Below are 24,907 nucleotides of genomic sequence, written 5' to 3'. Positions count from 1 at the left end.
TCCAAAAGCTACAATGGATTTGGAGACTCGAGGAGCTGTAATGGAAATGTTTTGCCTCTTAGGTCACGTCAGATGGCATTGTTTTGTGTGGGATAAAGCATGTCCTCTCAATTGGTGAGCACGTGGGATGGGCAGATACCATTGGGACAGGGGGCTCCCACAAAGCATTCAGCCATGTAGGACTTTATCGGTGGCAACCTGAACTTTGAATCATAACCCAAAGCCTATAGGAAGCAATATAGCAGTGCAAAGTTATGGTGTTACCTGGCTGGGTAGGTAGAACTCAACTTATGACCCCAACTGAGCCCAAAAAATGTTAAGTGAGAAATTTGTTAAGTGAATTTTGTCCCATTTTATGACTTTTCTTGCCACATTTATTAAGTAAACCACAGCAGTTGTTAAATTAATAAGGTGGTTGTTAAGTGAATCTGGGTTCCCCATCGACTTTGCTTGATAGAAGGTTGCAAAAGGGGATCACGTGACCCCAGGAGACAGCAACGGTTATAAATATGAGTCAGTTGCCAAGCGTCCACATTTTATTCATGTGGCCATGGGAACGCTAGAATGGTCATAAGTGTGAAAATGATCACTTTTTTCAGTGCCATTGTAACTTTAAATGGACACTAAATGGAACTGTTATAAGTCTACCTATGCCAAGGTATACTCATAACTGCACTGTTGCCTTTTGAACTGAATTCCAAATTGTAGCTGTTGGATGTGTTGGCATTGTACAAAATTCAAGAAAAGGGGACCAGCTTCCCAAAATAGCAGCTGCAAACTGGCAAAAGTATCAATAGCAGCTCCCCAGTTGAGCTATAGAGGAAGGGGCTTGGACCTCTCCATTGCCAACTTCCTTCTTTTCCTTCTCAATACCTCGGGCCAGCTGTAAATAATCCTGACTGCCCTCCCCACTGCCAGGAGATGCTCTATAGACATACCATATTCCACAGCACCTATCCGCTTCCCCTGCCCTCTCCCTCTCTTCCGGGTACCCTGGCAGTACTTTGAGGGGGAGGGGGGGTATTGGTATCACTTTGGAAGGTATTTCTGGGTTGGCCTGGCCTGACCAAGCTTGTCTTGGATTCCTTTTCTTCCCTACCAAAGCTCCATCCACAAAAACCACCATCCACACCATTTCTCAAGCTCAACCTCATATATTGTGTCTATTACAGGCTACCATATCTAGAAAGGTGCAAAAAATAGCACTGAAGGTGATAAGAGATGCCTGGAAACCCAGTCTTACAAGGAAAGACTGAAAGAAGAAAGGGGCCATTTTTAGACTGCAGGATATAGAATAGTACAGGGATAACACAGAAATATGGCGACCCAGTGGCTAAGACGCTGAGCTTGTTGATCAGAAAGATCAGCAGTTCGGCGGTTCGAATCCCTATTGCCGCGTAATGGAGTGAGCTCCCGTTACTTGTCCCAGATTCTGCCAACCTAGCATTTTGAAAGCATGTAAAAATGCACGTAGAAAAATAGGGACCACCTTTGGTGGGAAGGTAACAGTGTTCTGTGCTCCTTTGGTGTTTAGTCATGCCGGCCACATGACCACGGAGACAGCACTGGCTCTTTGGCTTTGAAACAGAGATGAGCACTGCTCCCTAGAGACGGGAACAACTAGCACATATGTGTGAGGGGAACCTTTAACTTTATCACAGAAAATTGAATCAAGGTCTATTCTGAATCAGAGAACACAAAGTAATGATATAAAGTTATGGAAGGTAAATTCCAGCTGAATATTAGAAATAAATCTGCAAGAATACTATAGTGGTAAAATCAAAAGCACAGTTTAACAGTCTGCTTCTCTTCACTGAATAGGTTCAAATGATGGCAAGGTAATCATGTCATTATTTGGATTCCTGAATTGAAAAGACATTTGAACCAGTGGTAAAATTCATTTTTTTAACTACCGGTTCTGTGGGCGTGGCGTGGGGAAGGTTACTGCAAAATCCCAATTCCCACCCAACTCCAGGGGAAGGATACTACAAAATCCTCATTCCCACCCCACTCTGGTGCCAGCCGGGGGGGGGGGTATTTGCCGATTCTCTGAACTACTCAAAAATTCCGCTACCGGTTCTCCAGAATCTGTCAGAACCTACTGAATTTCATCCCTCGTTTGAACTCAATACTTTAAATGAGCCTTCCTAACTATGATTTTTGTGAGATGACTTGTTTCCTTAGAGGAAAAAGAAGGAGGGAGAGGATTGTGGCCTTTCTATACAGGATTGAGAACTCTGACTCCAGTCTATAATTTCTCAGCACATCAATATTACGCTGAGAAAATTTTAATGGCCCATTTTTTTGAATCTTTTCTTCCAGAATGAAGGTTGCAAATGGGAAAGGCAACCCCATTCTCATTCTCACCCGCAATGTCTCCAAAGTGACAAATATTTGTCCAGAAATATCAGTACCACCTCTTCCTTTCCAATTAATGTTACAAGTGGCTTGCAAGTAATCAAGGGAGCAAGTTGAAATCTCTGATTCATGGAAAGTTACTACTTCTGCTGTAAACCAGAGGAATTGTATATTTTAAAAAATGAAGATTTCCTGAGTTGCTTAATATAAACTAAAAAATGAGGCAAATGAAGAGGCATAATGTATCACACAGGGAGAGATTGTGACCAGATTATTTGTATGCTGTTCAGTCTGCTGCTTTAGTGCTAAAGTTATTTCTCCAGTTACCAATCAATAGATTCACAGCATCCTTTTTTTTTCTTGAAGATGCATAACCTGAACTTGGGTTGAGCAATCCTTCAAACAATGAAACCAATTAGGATTCAAGATTAGAGTTAGCGGTTCACCAGGATAGTGATACAACTGAAATGGAAGGAGGTGTAAAGTCTAAAAATTATTCTGAGTGGTGACAAGCAGTTGTGGGTTGGCTGAACTGGTAGTAGAAGCTGCAGGAGGCTCCACCCAACTGCCCAGATGCTTAGCAACCCACCTTTGATGACAAGGAACCAACTTTTTTAGGCCAGTCAAGAAAGGGTAGATCCAAAATTGCTTATGGGAAAATGTTTATGATAATATTTGTACTCCATATTTATATCGAGTCAGATGGCAGCCTATTTGATGAGCTCGTCTGATCCAGATCCAATCAATAGTTGCATGGGAGATTACTATGGAAAAAAAACAGAATTTTGAGGAGTTGGGAACCTGTAAGTATTCTAAAAAGTGAAAACAAAATATTTTTGCACTGTTACCAAAACAAACTACAAATGTCATTAAATCATCCAGTTCGAAGCATGACTTTACTCTTTCATTCTACCTATGTAGCACAGAAGAGCTTAGCTGAAGACCATTCAGTTATTATTAACTTGATGAAAGAATTAAATCAATGAAACATTTCAGTGTTGTGGTTGATTGGTTGGTTGGTTGGTTGGTTGGTTGGTTGGTTTGTCTGTTGGTCGGTTTGTCTGTTGGTCGGTTGGTCGGTTGGTCGGTTGGTCGGTTGGTCGGTTGGTCGGTTGGTCGGTTGGTCGGTTGGTCGGTTGGTCGGTTGGTAGGCTGGTTGGTTGGTTGGTTGGTTGGTTGATTGGTTGATTGGTTGGTTGGCTGCCTGCCTGCCTGCCTGCCTGCATGCCTGCCTGCCTGCCTGCCTGCCTGCCTGCTTGCTTTGGAGAAATGCAGTTTTTACTTATTTTCAACCTGATTCAAGCAGATCAATTTCCTCTGTTGCTTTCTTTACCTCTTCTACTGGTGGCACTCTGCCAGTTAAAAATTGCATGGTTACTACGGTAGTACTCCACTTATGACAATTTCCATAACCCTATTCCTTTGCTCTCCAGAGGCATCTGAGCATTTAGGAATTTTAGCCCTGCCAAATGGGTTTCATCCAGGAAAAGCATTATCCTTTTAAAACTTGGAGCACAATTCAGTATTGCTTTCTCTTTAAAACTGAATTAAAATGTAATGATATTACAACAGGCCATTCCCACTGATGATAATGTACAGATTTTTCCAGTTCCGTATCCATAATGATACCCTGCTGTAAACTGTTAAATTCCCTAGAAAGTTTTTGCCTCCAAGTAGCAATACCCCAAACAACTTCATGTGTACCATCCTACATCATTTTTTCATTGGAGAAAAACCAGTTGGCTAAATCAAGTCCTTATTCACATTTCTCTGCAAAACAATTCCTGCTGCTTCTTTTTCTGCCTTACCCCAATTGTAGCATCTGCTGTCTGGCAAGAGTCAAATCTAGTTTGCTTTTCAGTTTGTGAGCATGAGGCAGTATGTGAAATTAAGGTATCGCAGTGAGAGGTCATAAGCACTTTCAGTGAAAATATCAAGGGAGCAGAAGAGAATCAAGTCAGTTTTGCTCCAGGGAGCTCGTAAGTTATAGTCATGGCAAGTGCAGCAAAAGGTTAGGAAGCCAAAAGTCTCATCAAAGCAGCATTGCAAGAGCCACGTCTGCACATGTTTCATAATAAAGGCATATGCCGAGGTCAGATATTCAACAAACTCTTGCCATTCATATCAATAGAAGGCAAAGGACTAGAGCAGGAGGTGAGATTCACAAACGAATAAAGCTTGGGAAAAACAGACTGTGATGTATGGTATGCAAATAGCAATGTTCTCCTTGACATTGGAAAGGGTAAACCATCAGGAAGTTAGAATTTCTTATAGCTTTATTTACACAAAGTTCCATGTCCAGGTTGCTTTGTAGAGGCTCACAAACAAAATAAAATTCCTTGTCCCCAAACAGCCCATAGTGTTATTTTATAGGAGAAGATAAATAAAAAAAGGTCAGGGAATAATGGACAGAAACAGGGAGGAGGACACATAAAAGCCCAAGCTTAGGAAGCTGTGAAATGACCGGCAGGATATTGAGATTCTCCATTGATGAGAGGTAAGGATTAGGGCAGTCTGATTTTAAATGCAAATCATGATCACCATTCTGATATGCAGCAAGAAATAACAATGGAAGGTATAGTTGGCCAATATTCAAAATGCTTTGGACAGAATTAAAACAATAAGGGGGAAATTATGCACTGCAGTTCCTGTACTGTAAAGTACAGTTAGGGATGAGATGAAGGCAATATCATAAAGATGCATGATATTATTATACAAGGAATAAAGACCAAGTAACAATTGATTTGGTCACCTAATAAGAAGGAAAGACTCATTGGAGGAATGCCTAATGCTGGGAAATATTGAGGGCAAAAGCAGAAAGGGACAACAGAGAATGAGGTGATTGGATGGAGTCACCGAAGCAGTTGGCATGAGCTTAAATGGACTCCAGAGATAGTAGAGGACAGGAAGGCCTGGAGGAACATTGTCCATGGGGTCATGATGGGTTGGACATGACTTCACAACTAATAGCAGCAGTATTTTTTTTTTACCATTACGCTGTATAACTAACAAACAAAGTCAATCCTATTTGCTTAATAATGGATTCTGGCAAGGCAAAATCTGTGCTTGTTTTGGGGCGGGAGGCGGGGCAAGTCTTGTATGCTTAACTGGATGGAGTTTGAGCTCATTTAGCCTGAAGAAGTGGACAAGGCCCTTGCTGCTTCTAGTTCGGCCACTTGTGTCTTAGATCCATGTCCCTCCTGGCTTGCTAAGGGTGTTCAGGTAGTTCTGCCAGCTCTTAAGGAGGCAGTGGTATGTCCTCTCCTCAAGAGGTCATCACTCAACCCAATTAATTTGGACAGATATAGTATGGTGAGAGTTGTTTTCAGAGGATCTTGGAGAAAACAGATTATCTGTTTTATCCAACAGATTATCAACCGGTAGCAGACTTCAAAGGATTACACCGCTGCATAGAGGGGTTATGGTGCTAGACTATCAGATAGAACTTTGAGTAGTTATATAAAGTGTCCTGCTGGATCAGCAAATAGTCCAAATCTGTAGCCAAGTGGATGCAATGAGAAGCTCATAAACCAGAGCTGGAGGACCATAAATTCCTTCCACTGTTCTCTTCATCAAACAGTATAAAGCATGCCACCCATGATTCATGAAGTAGTAAACAACTACCACTATTACTACTGATTAGTATTGGTCTAGTGCAGGCATGTCCAATGTATGCTGCCCAGCGATATATAGTGAAAAATATTAAAAAATAAAGGAAGTTTGTTATTTACATACATTAAGTATATTAAACATTTTACAATCAGCCCCAAACAATTCCTCTTCACTCAGCATGGTCCAAGCAACCCAAAAGATTGAACATCCATGGTCTAGTGCAGGGGTGTCCAACTTTCAATTTTAAGACTTGTGGACTTCAACTCCCAGAAATCCCCAGCCAGCCATGGTCTAGTATATGATTTCCTTGTAATCATAAAGTTGCCAAGGTTGAGAAACACTGCTTTAACCTATCAGGAACTGTGTACTTTTACTGCTTGCCCGATATAATTTGGAAGAACATTAATAAACAGTAGCATAATCCTTCATTAATCTGACCCATCTTCTTCCATCTTCTTTTAAAACCGTTCCAAGCTAACTGCCATTGCCACAACTGCTGACAACAAATTTTTCTTGGATAAAACAGATTATCTGGACCGCGTTCTGAACAGGGTTTAGGACCAAGACAGCATTGATTGCACTTATGGATGACCTCTAACAGGAGCGGGATGGATGTAATACATCTTTTCTGGCTCTTCTTTACCTCTCAGTGCCATTTGATACCATTGATCATGATATCCTTCTGGATGGACTTTGAGAGTTGGGGGCTGATTCTCGTCCTTCCATCAAGGTCAGTTCCAGTCAGTGTTGATGGATGATTGACCTACTTTGTGGGTACTTCAGGGCTTGATTCTCTCTCCTTTCCTACTAAATACCTACATGAGGTGCTGAGGAAGATGTTCCATTGGTTTGGGGTGAGGTATCATCAATATGCAAATAACACCCAGCTTTATCTCTCCATCTCAGGCCCTCTGGGTGATACTCTGAATGTCCTGTAACAGTGTCTGGAGGCTGTTCTTTTAATTTTAACATTTTCATGTCTTTATATTCTTGTTTTTATGATGCTGCCCACTTGATGATGAGATGGGCAACACATAAATTGAACAAATAGATAAAGTAATCTTGAACAAAATAAAGGGCATTCTCTTGAAAATACATTAGAGTAAAAGATAGTAATAAATTGCAGAAGAGAACAGAAATTTTGCACTTGTAAGAAATGTTAGAAAATGTCACTGCATATCTATCTCTAAGATATACATTTAAGTGCATTTTAAATTGCATTGCTAGTAGCGTAAAAGAATAACGCCAAGCATTGGATTAGCCAATTTAAAACTTCAGGTTTCAAACAAGCAGTAAGTACCCTAAATCCAAGACATACATTATATATAAATAAATAAATATGTACATGGCTTATAATTTCATATGAAAAATTCAAATAGAAAAATTAAAAAATATACTGCATACATATACACCAGTGGTGGGTTTGTACCGGTTTTTACTACCAGTTCACTTGTGCGTGTGCACGTGCTCTCACACACGTGTGATGCTTCTGCGCATGTACAGAAGTGTCCAGGTGGGTGGGCGGAGCCTCCCACCGCCACCACTACCAATTCGGCCAAACCAGGCCAAACAGGGAGCAACCCACCTCTGATATACACTCTATATTACACAAATTTGAATTGGAAGATTTGAGGGTGAAGATTTTTTTCCCCCACAAATTCATTCCAGCTGCTTTCTGCATTCATGGAGCCTAATTTCTGAAAAGCCTTTAGGAAAGGGTGGTGAAATCATATCATGTTGGAGGAAAAACAAATGACCCAATTATCTCAAACAAGACTTGAGGACACCATCTGGCTCTGTTTAATGATACCATAGTGTACCGGCCTTATATAAACAGCATAAAACTGACTTCTACTTTACTGGATAATTGTATGACAATGTGACCTCCCAACGTCTCCCCAGTGCTTGCATAAGTTTAATCACTGTTATCATTAACATCAGGTCATAGCCAACATTCCCAGCTGAGATCCAAGAAATGACCATGCTGTTCAAACTCTTGTACTCTGGTATCTCCAAAGACATAGGACAGTTTAAATGCATGCAAAACATGTAATCAAGAAGATAATCATTTTCCAGGATAATCCCATGCACCCAGTAGGAAAGCAGATCTTCAGGAAAAGGACTAGCGATCTATTAAAACTCTGCAGAATATATTTTTTCTGTCACATACTTTTTGAAGAAGTTCGTAGTTATGAGTTTTGCATGCAGGAAGCCTCAAGTAATGTAATATGCTTAACATTTGAAGAAAAGTCCCCAAAAGTCCATATAGTTTCTGTGGAATCAGGCAATGGTTTTCTGACGTTTCACACACAAACCTTTGTTGATCCTTCTTTGAAGTGCTTGGGATTAGGTTTTCTGCATGCAGAACTCATGATCTATTATAAAGTTACAATTCTTCCCCCAAACGTGTTAAGGACTGAAGTATTCTTTCGCCTTAAGATCCCCAGTCATAACCTGTTTTATTTATTAACTGATTTCTTGTATTACATCATGATCTACTGCTACTCTATTTACATAGACGTACACTATATTTTGCTGTTGTAATCTAGAAGGAACCTCATCCATTTTATTTTCATTGAGTAATTTAAAAAAAACCTCAAAGTAGCACATACATGATGCTTTTAATCTGTGTCATGCACGCCTTACAAATTAGTGCAGACCAGTGGTGGGATTCCAAATCTTTTCCTATCGGTTCTATGAGACGGCGCTTCACAAGCGCATGCAGCACTCAAAGACCGCCATCGGTGTCAGCGCTGGTGAGCTGAGCTGCTTTTTAGCTCAACTGAGGCACGGCAATCTGCTCCATCGGGTGAATCAGCTGAGCTTAAGAACAAGGGAATATGGGACAGGGAATGATGGGGGCAGGAGGGTGGGGCCAACCAGAGGTGGCATTTGCCAGTTCTCTGAACTACTCAAAATTTCCGCTACCGGTTTGCTTGGACCAGTCTGAACTGGCTGAATATCACCTCTGGTGCAGACAAAGAAACTGCGTCGTATAGGTCACTACTACTTTTACTGTAGCTGCTTTGGTAACAGAATCTTGCAAGTCTGAACATTTCCCCATCTCTCCTTTTATTGTCATGCAAACCAGGGAGGGCCTTGTCTGAGATATTTTCCCATGTTATTTTTTCAGGATGTTCTTAGGCCTCTCTTGTCTAACCATTGCCTTGTAGCAGCTCTACTTTCTCTCCATCAAGGCCCTTTGTGTGTCATGAGGAGAACAGCATGCTTCTAGCATAAGACACGGGAATCTTGAATTTCACATTCTTCTCAATTCTTCCATGTCCAAAATAAGTGATACTCTTGGTGAAGTGGTGGTGGGGAATGATGATTTTAAGTAGGCATTGGCTAAATGACTGGTTAAGATCTTCAACTCTTCCAATTGAAAACAGACGAAGTTAACACTCACTACATCTTCCAGTTTCCCATGTAGTTATTCTAAAATATGTTTTCTATGTCAGATCAAATCAGCTTCTTTTTAAAACGAGTTCACAGCTGCTCCCCAATTCAACAGCTAGTGCTGGAGAGAAAGAAAAATCCTTTTAGTAATTTCCAGTACTTGCTAGCAGCAACATGACAGCAATCAGGAGATTTCTGCTAATAAAAAAAAAGAACATTGTACAGCTATGATAAGAGATGCTAATACTCTGTAGTCTAGGCAGGGTTATAGTTTGCCATAAAACATCGGGGAGATTGTATAACTGTAATCAATTCACCAAAGATCAAATTTTGCTATGAAAAGGCCAGATAGGTGTGGCACATGTCTGTAATGTCAATATAGATTCTCAATACTTTGCTATAATGTTTGAAGAAGAGATTTTTACCAGCCCTGCAACCCAACCAGCCAGGATTAAGCCAAAGATACTCTTCAGGTTAGCCAAGTGATAAAATCAAATACACTATTCCTAAATAAACATGCGTAGAACTGAGCCAGTTATGCTGTTTTGGCATCTCTCATGGAGCCTGATGAGCCAAGAAAAAAAGCATGGAAGAAAAAATCTGTAAATAAAGAACATTGCATTTAAAAATCAATCCTGGAGCTGAAAGATTAAATTAAACCCAACAAGTGTTCAGTCTTGTGGAAAAACAGTATGCAACAAACTATGCTAAAAGTGCCTAAAATCATATTGTGGGTGCCAGAACTGAAGGCTGATGTATTTCTTTAGAATCCAGACATCCATTACCACCTACAACACTATTTCATTGGAGATTTTTAATACCTGGAATATGAAATCTTCAGAACTGCAACATTACAATAAACAGACTCTAACTCAGCCATCAAGGCACGCTATTTGAATAGTTTTATTTTCTCTGAATTTATCTATTTTTCTCTGGATTACTTTCCTTTGTGTAAGGTGTTGGCCGTACCACTATCATATGTGGTTTTTATGATGGGAGCCTTCTAAATGTAATTTCCATTATAGGCTTCCATCATACCATTAGAAAATTAGTCACTGATTGGAGGTTGGGAAGTTATTTGGTATTCCCAAGTTTTTCCAAATATTGCAGAGGATTAATCATCATTACACTTGAGGGAAGAAATCAGAGGTTACCACCCTGTTTGGATTTGCCATTGTTAATGGATGTAGAGATAGCTCCTGTCCTAAGAGTCTGCTTACCTACAGATGAGGAACATAATAGTAGCAAATGATTCAATCTGTTCCCAGTTTGATTATTGTGAATCTCCTGCTATGCAAGAGGGTCTTCAGAGAATGTGTATTACAAGCAAAATATTTCAACCAGGGTGTCTTCTAAAGTGTGTTCCATAGAACTAGTAAGATCTTCTATCCACAACACCTCTTTTAGATTTATTTCCAGACTCAGTTCAAAGGGCTGTTCATAATGTAAATATGTTGTTCATAGTGTAACTCTCCAAATGGGATAGGCCAGTGTTGTGGCCCAGCAGCGGCCAGCTGAGCTGTTGGTGGACTCTGACAGCTCAGACCATTATGGGACTGCTCTGGAGGATGCAGAAGACTCTAGGAGCCAGAGCAGGAACTAGAGAAGCCTGTTGGCCACCAGGTGGCATCTGAGTCAGGGAGCAGTGAGGAGGAAAAGAGGGAGGTTGTCCCTGATGTGCATATGCGTAGAATTGATAAGAGAAAGGAACAGCTGTGGAGAAGACATCATAGAAGGAAGTAAGGACAGCTGGTTAAGGGTGTGGCGCCTCCCAAGAGTTTATAGGAGCGACGGGAGGGGAAACTTTGCAGGAAACAACAGTCCATTAGACAAGCCGTTGAGAAAGCCTTCTGTAAGTTTTATTTTGCTTCTTGAAGATAACTTTCTAGGCTCCTAGCCAAGGGGTGGCTTTATCTATGTAATTAGTCATGATGGACAGCCAAGCCTGTGTCTGCATATTCATTGGAATCACTGGACAGAACAGGCCAGTGATGGTTAACCTTTTCGGCACCAAGTGCCAAAACTGGTTCGCATGCTGGAAGGCCGGAATCCGGAAGAGAGCAGCTGGCTGCACTTCTGGGTTCCATCATATGCATGTGCACCAGACAGCTGGTCTGGTGCACATGCATGCTGGACCAGCTGTCCATTGCACCTGTGTGTGACAGAACCCGAAAGATCAGCTGGCAACAGCACGCATGCCCACAGAGAGGGCTCTGCGTCAGTGGTGGGTTTCCATTTTTTTACTACCAATTCGCTTGTGCACACACAAGCACTCATGCATGTACGATGCTTCTGCATATGCACAGAAGTTTCTGTGCATGCGCAGAAGCATCTGGGCGGGCGGGCAGAGTCTCTCACAGCTGCCACTACTGGTTCACTGATCCAGGCTGAACCGGGAGCAACCCACCTCTGCTCTGCGTGCCACCTCTGGCACACGTGTCATAGGTTTGCCATCACTGAGGTAATCTGTCCCGTTTCCTCTAACTTTGGAAGATAGTATATATTATAATCTTTTTCTGAAATGGTATTTCAAACATCACAGAGATTCAGTGGATAACCATAAAAGTAGGGTGGGCACTATGTACATATAAACTTTGAAATGGTCTTCCTAATCATATCAGGCAGGCAGTAGAAGTACTAGTCCCTTGATAGGTTCAAGTAAGTTTTCTCAACCATGGCAACTTTAAGATATGTGGGTTTCAGTTTTCAGAACTCTGGCATGCTAGTTGGGGAATTCTGGGAGCTGAAGTCCATATATCTTAAAGTTGCTAAGTTTGAGAGATACCAGGTTAAAGGATTGGTTCTGGTCTCATACTATTTTTCTTAAATTTCATTTTAATGTTTAAAGCTTAGTTGTAGTATTTTATTTTTGTATATGGATGCTTGAAGAATTTTATTAGTGCCCAGAAGTGGTTTATGATTAGTATCTGAAAGTATGTCACTGAACATCAGACTTGATTATATTTGCTGCACAACTGTAAAAATAACTGGAATTTGAATTAATCATGGAGAGTTGCATTGCTATTAACTGCTATACCTGATGATTACCACAGCACTGCTATTAATATTACTTAGGGATTAATGGAAGTAGGTTTCTCATTTTCAGTTTCTGGGATCAAGAACTGGAAAGCAAAACCCAGATCATGCCCTTTTTATGGGTCTCTCATAGCAATCTTGTTGGTCCTATGGTGAAATGCTACCAGTTCAGACCAGTTCATCCAAACTGGTAGTAGAAAATGCTATCGGTTTGGGCAGTTATTTCCGACGATCAGCTCGACACTGATCAGCTGTGACATGTGATTTATATTGGCTAGAATCATCAGATATCCTGCTTTCTAGCTAATCTAAATCACATGGCACAGCGGATTTCCCCCCACCCCTCGCTGTTCTACTTACCTTTGCAGACTTGGAAAGCTTCAAAGTGTTCCTTTTGAGTGCTGCGCAGGCACACCTTAGGCATTCATGTATGCAAAGCATGCACTCAGTAGCAGACTCACCGAACCGGTAGCAGACTTCAAAGGATTACACCGCTGCATAGAGGGGTTATGGTGCTAGACTATCAGATAGAACTTTGAGTAGTTATATAAAGTGTCCTGCTGGATCAGCAAATAGTCCAAATCTGTAGCCAAGTGGATGCAATGAGAAGCTCATAAACCAGAGCTGGAGGACCATAAATTCCTTCCACTGTTCTCTTCATCAAATAGTATAAAGCATGCTGCCCATGATTCATGAAGTAGTAAACAACTACCACAATTACTACTGATTAGTATTGGTCTAGTGCAGGCATGTCCAATGTATGCTGCCCGACGATATATAATGAAAAATATTAAAAAATAAAGGAAGTTTGTTATTTACATACATTAAGTATATTAAACATTTTACAATCAGCCCCAAACAATTCCTCTTCACTCAGCATGGTCCAAGCAACCCAAAAGATTGAACATCCATGGTCTAGTGCAGGGGTGTCCAACTTTCAACTTTAAGACTTGTGGACTTCGACTCCCAGAAATCCCCAGCCAGCCATGGTCTAATACAGTGGTTCTCAACCTGTGGGTCGGGACCCCTTTGGGGGTCGAATGACCCTTTCACAGGGGTCGCCTAAGACCATCTGAAAACACATATTTTTGATGGTCTTAGGAACCGAGACACCAATTTTATGGTTGGAGGTCACCACAACATGAGGAACTGTATTAAAGGGTTGCGACATTGGGAAGGTTGAGAACCACTGGTTTAGTATATGATTTCCTTGTAATCCACAATCTTAAAGTTGCCAAGGTTGAGAAACACTGCTTTAACCTATCAGGAACTGTGTACTTTTACTGCTTGCCTGATATAATTTGGAAGAACATTAATAAACAGTAGCATAATCCTTCATTAATCTGACCCTTTTAAAATAGTTCCAAGCTAACCGCCATTGCCACAACTGCTGACAATGAATTTTTATGGTTAACTTGTGTCTTTTTATATTTACGTTATATTACACTACAGATTACATTAAAGTCCCTCCTATGTTAAGGAATGTCAGTGTAGATTCAATGGTAATCTTGCTTTATTGAGATTTATGAGCTGTACATTTTAATATGGAGACAGAGAGGTTTGGCCTTGGCCATTCAATTGTGTTTCCACATGTTAAGCAAAGCATTGAAGACTTTTTTTCTCTCTCTCTCTGTTCATGATTCTCCAGGGCTGTGTAACCCAATCACTCCACGCTCTCAGTCCCATGAACTTTTTTTTTAAAAAAGAGGACAAGGTTTGGAAAAACATTGCAGTGCAAAGCATCAGGGACAGCTATGAAACGAGATAATAAATCAGCTTATAAAACCATAAAAGGTAAGCTGTTTTCAAATCAATCAGATACAAATATTGAACTGTGACATTACATGTCAGTTTTGCCCATTCAAGTGTCCCTAAGGATACATACCAGAGCATGCCACAAAGAGAGTCTAATTCGTGCTGAAGTAATAGGCTTTTTAAATTCCTTCACATCCCTTCCCAAATTCCCAATTCAATTAGAAGGGCTATGAAAAGAAGTGGATGAAGGACAGATTTCCCACAAGAAGCCATGGGGTTGGGGATTTTTGAAGTATGATGCCAAAGAAAATGAGACAAGTACCTTTATAGGGCCTGTGTAAATCCTCAAAGTCACAAAGTAGTCAAAAGTGGGTTTTACCATTAAATACTTTATACAGGTCTACTATTTCCATACTGAAAAGTGCAGTACATGATGTCTGTCTGTGGATGTAATCCTTATTCCTCTCTCAATGAGGCTCATCCCAAGGTTAGCAAAAAGTCACACATGACAGAGAAACAATTTAGATCCTTGCTTGAAGGGATGCCTTATGTATACAGTAACCTTTGTTATAAAGGATAGCCCTTTATTTCGGAAAGCAGTTCTTTAAATTTATTTACTTTTCAAAAACTTAGGGTTTTTTTCTTTTATTTTGGTCATTTAACTTGTACCAAACAAATGGTACTACCTAATATAGAGTCTTTCTATCGACTCTATAGAAGTCTATATACTATATGGACTTTGAATTGTCTTTTTAAAATAAATGTATATATGCTGGTTGATTTTTGATATTTTATTAGAACATACATTCTTGGTTTTGCTCTTGAATTTTCCTTTGTAAAGCAAAATTATAAACATTTTTATAGATGTTTTATTAACATTTTTTATAAAAAAAACTTTTTAATGTTATAAAACTTTCAGATTCTAGGCCAACTTTCAGCTGGCCTAGAAACTAGGAGACTGTGAGTTCTAGTCCTGTCTTAGGCGTGAAGCCAGCTGTGTGATCTTCTGCCAATCACATCTCTCAGCCCAGGGTCATTGTGGCTGTTGTGGGGAAAATGCGAGGAGGAAGGAGTATCAGATATGCTCACCACCTTGGGTTACTTATAAAGTAATAAAGGGGTGATAAAAATGTAATAAATATGTGTAATTATGTTGAATATTGTATCCTATGAAAAATTATTTCATAGGATACAGGAGCCTTGGTGGCGCAGTGGTTAGAATGCAGAACTGCAGGCTACTTCTGCTGACTGCAATTTCACAGTTTGACTTTCAACAGGCTCAAGGTTAACTCAGCCTTCCATCCTTCTGAGGTCAGTAAAATGACTCAAAATTGTTGGGAGAAATATGTTGACTCTGTAGGCAAGGAGGTGAGTGGTGATGAGTGGCAAGCAGTAACCGGCCGACCAGACGGACGGGGGCGGAATCAGCCAGAGGTGGTATTTGCTGGTTCAGTGAACCAGTTAAAATTTCCACTACCGGTTCACCCGAACTGGTCCAAACCGGCTGAATATCACCTCTGGGTTAAATGCATCCCTTGTCACTTCCTTTCTTTTTCTCCACTTTATTGCTGGGATTTAATTTAGAAGCTCTTGTCTCTTTTGTTTGTTTCTCTGTGAACCACAGGATATATTTAGCAACATGCCATAACAAAACCTCTACAAAACCTAACATGAAAACAGCAACAACATGCGAATCATTTTAATTTCCCAAGCTATCATATTAATACTTGGTTTTTCTTTGCTGTAGTGAATTTAATGATTCAGCTTCTTAGTGCACTCTTTACACTTATTTTCTTCTTCCTCTTGAATTCTTTCTCCTTCAGCCCAAAATATCAAACATATAGCACAGGCTGTAAATTAAATAAGATTCTCCTATGGAAACTAAATTATTCCCATCACACCACCCATACCTGAGTGCTAAAAAAACTATTTTTGAGGGTGTTTGAATCCATCCTGTGCTATGTCATCTACACATTCTTTTTGCTGGGGGCGGCAGCCAGAAAAAAACAGGGCCAGAAAAAAAAAATAAGAAAAAAATTGGCATTAGTCCTAATAACTTTCTCAATTTCCTACTAAGAACATGGACACACAAAAAATAAGCACATCTGTAAATACAACCAATTAATATTTACATACCAATTCTGCTAACATTCACAGCTCTTTCCTTGGAGCTGTGGAATGGATGAATTAATGCAGAATAGCCTTGTGATGTTGCTCCATGCTATCTAGATAACAATGATAGGACAATATTTCATGTGGTAAATAGGCAAAATATACTTGAGTGCAGTGACCTAGTTGTGCTCTTCTGCAAAAAAAAAAGTGACAAGGGAATGGTTTGATACCACAAGAGACGCACTAAGTGGATTTGAAAAAGGAACATACTCTAAATTGTAATTCCAAACCAGTTACTAGTTAATAGAGGGCCAACTCTTCCTTCAAATCTTTCTACCAGAGCTTTTTTATTTCTAGAAGAAACTCCCACGTGAACTGTTCAGTCAATGGCTTTTGAGGCACAAAAGAATTACTACCTCTATGCAGTGCCTCATATTAAATAAATGATACTTTTTAAAAAAGTAAAATTAACAACCATGCAAGATTTCTGTGAAAAGATTTTTTTAAAAAAATTAAACACCTAACTTTCACCTCCCGTCAAATGGGAGCAGGTGTTGGGAACAAAGTATTCTCTCTGCAAAGCTTTAGTAAACAAAATAACCTCCTGGATTATTATGCTTATTAAATCAAATTTCAGTGTGGTTTCAAATTCCTCTCTTTGTCCATCATTTGCATTCTGTTCATTGGGGGGAGGGGTTTGTTTGTTTTTAGTTGTTTTAATCCCACTTTTATTATTATTCTAAATCACTCAAGACAACACATACCCTTCCTCCCCGTATTCTCCCTACAATCACAACCCTGTGAGCAGTGGTGAAATTCATTTTGTTTTACTACCGGTTCTGTGGGCGTGGTTGGTGGCCGTGGCACAGGAAGGATACTGCAAAATCTCCATTCCCACTCCACTCTGGGGCCAGTCAGAGGTGATATTTGCCGGTCCAGAACCTGTCAGAACCTGCTGAATTTCACTCCTGCCTGTGAGATGAGTTGGGCTGGGAGAAAGTGGCCGGCCCAATATAACCCAGCCTGCTTACATGCCTAAAACAAGACTAGCACTCCTGGTTTCTTGTCTGGTGTCTCCACCGCTACACTATATCTTTTCTTGAGATTACATTTTGTGATTTGCACATTTCCATATAATTCAGATTGGTTCTGCTACTGCATCTTTAATCAGATTACACTGTTCAGTTGTATAACATCAATGTTTACCAGATGAGCTATTTTCAGATCTTCCTGTTGTCCATTGAGTTATAACCAAAAATATACAAAAAGCACAACCATGCTTTCTACTTGATCCATGGCCAGTCTACCTACCTAGCTTGGAAAAAAGGAAACAAATAACATCATTCTCTACTCACTCCTATTTGATTGCAAAAGGATCACCCAACCATGTTCTGAAGCTCTCTGCTTTAAAGCTGTTAATATCCTTCCTAAATTGCTATGAGTGTAAAGTGTGTAGCACTTTCTTCCAACGTAGTAAAATCCCCAGCTCCTGACAGATAGTGCCTATCAGATCTTCTCTCCCTTTCTAGGTGGTCACTAACTTGAATATAAATTTTACTCTGGGCTGTCAGGGTCCTATGTGTCCATTGGCTGGCAGCTGCCTTTTTTCTATATGTGGTTTTATAAATACTGGAATACTGCATCTAGTTTTGGTCACCACATTGCAAAAAAGATGTTGAGACTTTGGAAAAAATACAAAGAGCAACTAAGACAGGGGTCTCAAACTCGTGGCCCACAGGCCAGATACATTATGCGTTGGCCATATCCACCCCTGGTTTAGCGAAGGGGGAAAAGTCATGATACGTCACATGATGACAACATGATGCTGTCAGTTTGACATCCCTGAAATAAGATGATTAAGGGCCTGAGGACAAAAAGATGTGAAGAACAGTTGCAAGAATTGGGTATGGCCATTTGGATGGGGGGAGACTACAGTTGACATGGTAGTAGTATTCCAGTATTGAAGGGCTGCCACAAAGAAGAGGGGGGCAATTTATTTTCCAAAACACCAGAAGGCAAGACAAGAAAGAATGGTTGGAAACTAATGAAAGAGAGAAGCAACCTGGAATTAAGGAGAAACTTCCTAACAGTTAGGACAGTTAACCAGTGGAACAGCTTGCCTTCAGAAGTTGTGGGTGCTTCACCACTGGAGATTTTTAAGAAAAGACTGGACAGTCACTTCTCTGAAATGGTATAGAGACTCCTGCTTGAACAGACGGCCGGACTAGAAGGCCTCCAAGGTCCCTTCCAGCTCTATTCTGATTGATGGTCTTCACATAGCTCTAGCCAAAAAATATCTCCCCAGTGGTTTTACTTTTATTTTGTTATGATTTAGAGAACTTTCTCAGTTCTGGGAATGCAATTTTGATAGTGCTAGAGTTAAAATGGGTCAAGCAAAAAAAAATAGTATTCCACTACATAAAGCTCTTCACTCAGGGGTGAAATTCAGCAGGTTCGGACAGGTTTTGAAGAACCGGTAGCAGAAATTTTGAGTAGTTCAGAGAACCAGCAAATACAACCTCTGGCTGGCCCCAGAGTGGAATGGGAATGGAGATTTTGCAATCTCCTTCCCCCAGGAATGAGGAGGGAATTGGGATTTTGCAGTGTTCTTCCTGTGCCATGCCCAAGCCACGTCTACAGAACCGGTAGTAAAAAATATTGAATTTCACTACTGTTTTCACTATGTTATGCTTGTCCATTGCATCAGGTCAGACAGGGTTATAGGAAATGTATTCACTGAAAACACTACTATTCAAACATGGATTTATTACCAGGTAATTTATATAAAGCTATAAGAATGCAGCCTTAAAAAGCACAGCAGTAGATTCTTCCAGCTTTACTCTTTCTCCGGTCCAAAAGAAAGCCAAATTGTAGTTTTGTTAGTGCAGTCCCCTACATGCCATGCAGATCAGAGTCCAATTGAGTTCAGTGAAACTTATTCACCAATTAATAGAGCAAGAGGATCTTTCTGCTTGCTAATCATTGTCTGGAAGGGGCAATCAGCCTTTATTTGGTCCATGCTTGATTAGTTCTTGCTGCATCGCATGCTATTTTTAGTAACCAACTGCAAAGCCATAATTTGAAGATATCTATCTTCTTTCCCTCATTCTTTTTTAATGGCCATCTTTTGCAGCCATTCAGTGCCAATGAAAAGACCACCGCTTTAAGTTTTCTGATCTTCATTGTCAAAGAAATATCCTTCAAAAGCTCATTTAATTTTTCTTCCTCTTTTCTTAATCTCTTCTTTCCAGTATGTGTCATTTTTATCTATTCTTAAACTCAGGGGGAAAAGGTTTTGCTATCTTCACTTTTTTAACATCAGCTGTGAGATAATTAAACTTGCTGGTTGAGATTGTCTTCTTAATATTGAATGATAATCCAGATTTTTCTTTCCATTTTTTCTTCTATAAAAAGCGGGGCTAAGTCTTCCTTACTTTCAGCCGTTGAAGTGATGTTCTATATGTATCTCAGATTTGATGTTTCAATGGTTCAGCTTTCTGTCTTTCCCAATCCTGCCATGATCTTAATGCATTCAAAACATATCAGATGTAGAAATTATATGCCTGCTTGTCTGGGCTGCAAAAATCTACACCACAATTAGACAGCAGCAGCAGCAGCAAAGAGACCGAGATCTTTTTGCAGCTTAGCTTTGGTAGTTCTAATTCTTGTTTCACTCCTTTCACTATTCTCAACAAGCTCAAATTGTAGAATAGCTTCCTGTTCATTATTAAACTTCCTCAGGAATAATTGGGTAGGTGTTCTGCCATTCCCATTAACTATTATACATTCCACATTTTGAAATGATGCATAGGAACAAACACCTTGCCATAGTCAATAAACTAATTTATTTTATTTATTTTATTTTTCAAAATTTATAGACCGCCCCCTCTCCCCGAAGGGACTCGGGGCGGTGTACAGGCATCTCATTAAAAACAGGTACAAAAGATAAATACCCTTAAATATATTTCCTTAAAAGCGAATTAAACCTAAATTCAACTGTACAGAATAATAAAAGTTAAAATCAACTAAAACGCATACCCCTAAAAATTTAAAAATACAGACTTGAGGGACTAAAATTGGTATTAGGCCAGGCCAGCTAAATTGAACAGGTGGGTTTTAAGCTTCTTACGGAAGGAGCGAAGTTCAGTGGTAGTTCTGATATCCGGGGGGAGGCCATTCCAGAGGGTTGGGCCCATCACAGAGAAGGCCCTACTCCTGGGCGTCGCCCACTGGCATTGCCTAGTGGACGGCACCCGGAGGAGTCCCTCCCTGTGAGAGCGAATCGGCCGAAGGGATGTGTGGGGCAGGATACGATCCCGCAAATAGCTAGGTCCTGTGCCATGGAGCGCTTTAAAGATGATAACCAACACCTTGAAACGCACCCGGAAAGCCACAGGTAGCCAGTGCAGCCCGCGCAGCAGAGGTGTTACGTGGGAGTATCTAGTAGCTCCCACAATTGTCCGCGCGGCCGCATTCTGAACCAGCTGCAGCCTTCGGGTGCATCTCAAGGGGAGCCCCATGTAGAGAGCATTACAGTAGTCCAGTCTGGACGTCACAAGCGCATGGGTGACTGTGCAAAGGGCATTCCGGTCCAATAGGGGACGCAATTGGCGTACCAGGTGAACCTGGTGAAACGCCCCCCCTTGCCACGGCTGTCACATGGTCATCCATTGACAGCCGGGCATCCAGGAGGACGCCCAAATTGCGTGCCCGATCCACAGGGGCCAGCTGTTCGCCCCCAATGGCCAGTGATGGGCGCAACTGGTTGAACCGGGGTGCCGGTAGCCACAGCCACTCCGTCTTGGACGGGTTGAGCTTGAGTCTGTTATTTCCCATCCAGATCCGTACGGCTTCCAGACATCGGGACATCACTTCAACGGCAAATAATTATATTATTTTGGTCCCTCTGTTACCTTATATTCTTTGCTGTCTGATTTCATTTCCTTCTGCTTGTTCAGAAACCTATCTGCTTCTTTGCAAAATTGTAAGCTAAACTTTCCTTGGATGAAGGCGTTGTGCAATTATTGGATAATTTCTGTATTCTTTTAGATGTTTCTCTTTCAGACCATTTCTAATCTCTGCAGTTTTCTCCCATATTTTCTGGCATAGATTTGTTAGCATTATTTCTGGAAGAAATAATACCTCCATTAACACTTTCCCCCTCACATACAGAGCTGGCCTAGGAACAGAAGACCTAAAGAAGTCTCAAAACAAACCATATGAATTGTTCAGACAAGAAAATAGTATTGAGACAAGTGGGGTCCAAACAGGAGCAATACTGCTTGATGAATCATATATCTTGTAAACAACAGTTGCATCCAGGAGTCATCTCATATTTTAGTTGTGCAGAGTTAATCATGGTTCGAGTCATAAATAAGTGGATAAACATTTTATTGCATATATCTTGGTCATCTCGGAAAGGGATAATCAAGGCACATGTTCAGCAAGTACTGAAGACAGATTGCACCAGTATATTAATGGTTTTGACAGTGTTGCTGATTGAAAATTTAATCTTAGAAAATGAAAATGGATGGAGAAAAAATGCTTCTCTCAAAGATCAAAGCACTTTAATGCCAGAAAGCCTCCATAAGTATTCAGGAAAATAAAAATTAAAAAAGGAAACAGAAAGTTAATTAACATGAAATGACAGCACTTGTGGTACTAGATTGGAAATGTAGCTTGTTTCATACTGCTGATGAAAGGGTATGTTTTATACAAACCAATCAGTGCAAATTAATGAAGGGCAATTCAATTTCACAGAACAGAGTGCTTGGATGATGCAAATAGAATGAAAACCATCAGTTGAAGAATCAATATACTGAAGATGATTTAGCAGGATAAAACATTATATCAGTGCATCAAGTATTCTATTCCTAAATACACAAGGTAGCTATGTTCATTTGGCATGAAGATTTGGGTCAGACCTTCAGAAAAACCACCTTGATTTCCAAAGGAATTCACTGAAAAGTTCAAAAGAAATATTTAGATAGGCAAGGATAGAAAGGACACTGTAATTATTTGATTTTTAGAGATTTAGATTTTATTTGGAAGGAATTTATGTCCATTTGTACTTAGGGTAATAATTTCATCAGTTAAATCCCAGAGAAATTGTCTCCAGAAGTGGTGTCCCAATTGTGTGTTCTCTACTATAACTATCTGTGTGTGCAAATGAATGGGAGAGGGGGGGTGTACCTGTCTTTCCACCCTAAGAAAAGCTCAGAATGGCTAACAAACTTTTAGAACAAAATAGAATCAACACTTTAAAAGATAAAGAAAAGATAGCACTGCTATTGATACCGAAATAGTTTACTTTAAAAATGGATGAAACTTTATAGGCTTTCTAAATGCTGAGCAAATAGAAGCCAATTCAATTCTCAAAGAACTGGGTCTGGAAGCATAGTTCATTTTCCTGAAGAAAGATTAGTCAGATTCAAGTGTACTCCATTTCATTTTTGAACTCCAGATGAAGCTGCAATCCTGATCTGCTTCACAAGACTTTACAGTGCTGCAGATTCCCGATAGGATTGCCCCAAGTATTTTCTCTCTCTTGGTCAATGGCTGCCTGGTTTACTGAAGCCCTGTAGAACCAGGAGATGAAAGGGAGAAAAGATACCTAGTCGGTCTGGCTGGGAGCAGATCGAAGCAGAACCCAACGCGGTGGAGTTACTGTTTGTACATAGCAGGTTTCATATGTCTCAAGTTTTATCTTTTGATATTGTAGTGTTATCCTTAAAGGAGCAGGGTCATCACTTGGAGGTCACCCTGGACACATGACTATTGCTAGAGTGGTATGAGTGGTAGCATGTCATGTGACTGACTCTGAAAACCACCCATAATGCAGAAACCAGTCACCAAAAGGAACATTTTACATTTTGCACTGATTTATCCTTGGCTTCTGAGTACACATCCAAAGGCTGGTTTTGATCTTGAAAGCCCCAAATGGCTTGGCTCCAAGATGTTTCCAAAACTGTCTTCTCCAACCAGTCTCAACCAATTTGATTAGGAGCTCAGGAGAACCTTTCAGAGGTCCCCCATTTTCAAAAGTTCAAGAGGATGAAGGTCCCTAGATACTGTTTCTCTGTTACCTAAATATCCATCTTTCTCAGTTATAATTATTTCCTATTTTATAAACATTTCTTAAACTGGTCAAATAGATTTATTGAAATTATTACCATCTATTCATTAGATATTATTATTGTTGATGTTGCTTTTATGTATTTTGTTCAATTTCTAAAAGTTTTACCTTTATTTTATAAATATTATATTTTGGACATATTAATGCATTGAACCCTTCATGTAGCTCTAATTGTCTGCAACCTTCATCCTGAAAAAGCACCTTTAGGACAACCATGACCTGGATGACTGAGAATCTCTACAGACTTTTAGTTTGGGATGAACACCCTTTGAATGGTGTAAGGGTAGGAATGGATTTCCAGAGGAAAAATTGCAGACTACAGGAACCCGAAGCACTACTCAGGTGACCCTGAGGACACATATAAACCTCCAAGTGATTCAATGACCCTCTAAAAGGATGCAGATTACCAGCTGTCTGCAAGGAATACAAATCCTTCCATTACCGACTATCCTGTCAGAACTGAAAAAGCTTCTTGGATTGTCTTGGCAACGTTTCAGCGAGGTCTCACTCGCCATCTTCAGGCTGGGTTTTTGGGCTTAAAGTGTGATTGGAGCTGCCATCTTTCTATAAATCTTGGTGGGGTGTGTGTGGAGTGCTGGCTTTGTTTCAGTAAGTGGAATGATTGGTTGTGTGGTTGTATCTTGTTTGGTAGATTGGTGCTGATTGGTGCTGGCTGTGTGCCTATTGTTGTTTCATGTTGTAACGGCCTGTGTAATAGGTGGGGCTCATTTGTTGACTAGGGCTGGTTTCCAGGTGTCTTGTAGGTGGGCGGTATCATCAGGTTTATTCATGTTGTGGGGGTGTTTCTCTATTTCAATAGATTCCATAATTATTCTGTTGTTGAAGTGTTCTGTTTTGGAGATTAACCTGCAATCTTGCATCGCAGAACACAAGAACGCAGTAACACTGTAAGAAAAAAAGAAAAAAACTTCCTCCCTTTTCCAGCACCTTAAAGCTACAGGACATGAAATTAATTTTTAAGGAACCAGGTTAATCTCCAAAACAGAACAATAGTTGATGTGGTTGGTGTAGTTCAACAGTCAACCAAAGAGATTCATTTAACAGAAAGCAGATGAGTGAGTTTCTTTCTACCTTCTCCATCCTCCCAAATTGTTCTCAGCTTATATTTGACATTTTTAGCCCTAGTCTGGTGGCACATTTTCAAATAGAAGACGGGGCTGCAGCTTCCTGCCAAGTTTTTCACAAAAACTTGTGTGTGAGAGAAAGCATGTGAAAGGGAGAGTCCTGCAGAATTAATTAAAATAACATTTGAGGTTGGCATTTTCCTTTACAGTATCTTACTTTCTAAAGAGCTTTCAAAACAAAATAATATTTTAAAATTCTCCATACATAACTTCATCACATCTCTGTAACAATGATTTGAAAACTCCTTTTTCTGGAAGCATAGATGGGAAGTGGGAAGATTGATTGGTTGGTTGGTTGGTTGGTTACTTGGTTGGTTGGTTGGTTATGTGATATCAAGTGAGTGTTGATTCTTAG

Source organism: Natrix helvetica, assembly GCF_964273705.1.
Source record: "Natrix helvetica genome assembly, chromosome: 2".
Taxonomy (NCBI): Eukaryota; Metazoa; Chordata; class Lepidosauria; order Squamata; family Natricidae; genus Natrix; species Natrix helvetica.
This window is presented reverse-complemented; position numbering follows the sequence as displayed.